We start from the raw sequence: 2452 nt of genomic DNA, 5'->3' as shown, positions 1-2452 counted from the left end.
TCATTATAGGCTATCCATCCGGGTGAACTTGAATATCCAGTTTCTCCAGAGATGGACAGGTCATAGTGAAGCGTACGATTTGTGTGATGTGGGGTTCGGGCAGGGGACTGTGCAGGCGTGGGCTCAATTTTAACAGAAATGTATTTAACATAAAATATTCTTCTTGACAATAGAGAAATGACGACAAACAGAAGTTAACTTAGAGCCCAGTTCAGTTCGTGACGGGAGGGTTTAAGAAGAGAATAACATAAAGTACGTTTAACACAATGAAAATTAAATTCAAATAGAATTCGCCACGGCAGACAGAATCGGGCCAACAACAATAATAGTTTAAAAATTGCGGCCACTGGTACAAAACAGCAATAAAATTAGCTTCTGCCATTAACCACAGCACAACACAAAGACAACTCGCTGACTTAATTAAACCTACTCTCATTAGCACTCAAATGAATCCAGATCTACGACTACCCCCATGACTATCAAGTCACCGTAGCTAAGCTACACCTACACAAATTACTCAATACAAATTTATGTGGAATATGACGTACAAAAGAGACCAATCTTGCAGGACAAAATAACAAGGTAATTTTCGATACCAGGGCATAAACAATTTTAGTCATGCTCACAGCGTAATAGTAACAGGATCACCGTGTGCACAATGGCAAATATAAAATTAATCACGCTTACGGTGTATAAATAACAAAATCATACGGCTCTCGCTTTTAGAGAAAACATCCGCAGGCCCTGTGTGCCTCCACACAACAACCATAAAAAAACCGCACTGTATCCTCGGATCCTCCATATGTAATATTACTGATCATCCGATAAACTCAATGCACAACCTGTATTTTTCACTGTGCACTAAGTTGCCTATCCTGACCTACCAAAACACTGCTATCGGTCACTGAAGCACTCACTTAGTGCTCCTTTTCTATTCTGGAAGCCCTGTCTGCGTCTCCACTGGAATCGGCATTATCTCGCCCCGCAAAATACACCAACTGCCCGACTGCGAAACGTCCTCATAGCAACAATGCCCCGCACTCACTGTTAGTGAGATCCCGCAGACAGCTCCTTGGCGTGCCAGCTTGGAGACGGGTTCCCTGCTTGGCTCTCCAGCAACTGACTGCTTCCAACTGCTCCGTGGGTAACCACCGGACTACGCGGAAGGCCCTGCTTACGTCACGCACGGTATCGGGAATACACGCTGCTGCCCACAAGACAGCTATGGGCGGCCGTCCCTTGCCGCCACTGGACCGAGGTCCTCTGCGCGCAGTCGCTCGTCGTCCACTGTCCAACTGATCTATCAGGCTCGCCCACTGGTCATCCCAAGACTCTGGCTTGAGTGCTGGTCGGCCTAGAGCTCAGCGCCACAATTGCTGCCGACGGCATCCCATACCTTAAGTGCTATAACAAAAGCAGCGCTAACGCGGCTACCTGAACTACGCAGGAAACAAGACGTGAGACGGATTGCAAATTCACGGTACAATAACAATCCGGTGGAGTGACCCACACATTCCCTAGATTTAAGTCCATTAGATTTCTCACACCTAGGGAGTGGGTTGCTGCTTGTACTTGCATTCCAGTCGACGTGACCGTGAAGAGTGGGTGAGGTGGGTAACGATAACCTTACAACATGTTAGACAACACCTGGAACTCATCCTTTAGCCTTTTGTGTTATCGCCAGCATATGCGACGTAAACAGAGCACGAATAGATATATTATTGTTCAACTGAAAGGCTCAATAGTTTTTCCCCTGTAATACTCTACCTGTCTTATATTGCCGTTTGAAAATTCCGAGTTGTATGCAAGATGGTGGCTTTCAAAATGGCCGCCAAGTCCCCAACCCCTCCCCCCATTTCCCATCTCAGACTGCTTGGCTTTAAATGTCCGTTTATTCACCTATTATTGTTTCACAGTGGTTATTTCACATACAGGGTGTTTCAAAAATGACCGGTATATTTGAAACGGCAATAAAAACTAAACGAGCAGCGATAGAAATACACCGTTTGTTGCAATATGCTTGGGACAACAGTACATTTTCAGGCAGACAAACTTTCGAAATTATAGTAGTTACAATTTTCAACAACAGATGGCGCTGCAAGTGATGTGAAAGATATAGAAGACAACGCAGTCTGTGGGTGCGCCATTCTGTACGTCGTCTTTCTGCTGTAAGCGTGTGCTGTTCACAACATGCAAGTGTGCTGTAGACAACATGGTTTATTCCTTAGAACAGAGGATTTTTCTGGTGTTGGAATTCCACCGCCTAGAACACAGTGTTGTTGCAACAAGACGAAGTTTTCATCGGTGGTTTAATGTAACCAAAGGACCGAAAAGCGATACAATAAAGGATCTGTTTGAAAAATTTCAACGGACTGGGAACGTGACGAATGAACGTGCTGGAAAGGTAGGGCGACCGCGTACGGCAACCACAGAGGGCAACGCGCAGCTAGTG

This window comes from Schistocerca serialis, chromosome 2 (genome assembly GCF_023864345.2).
Source record: "Schistocerca serialis cubense isolate TAMUIC-IGC-003099 chromosome 2, iqSchSeri2.2, whole genome shotgun sequence".
Lineage (NCBI taxonomy): Eukaryota > Metazoa > Arthropoda > Insecta > Orthoptera > Acrididae > Schistocerca > Schistocerca serialis.
This window is presented reverse-complemented; position numbering follows the sequence as displayed.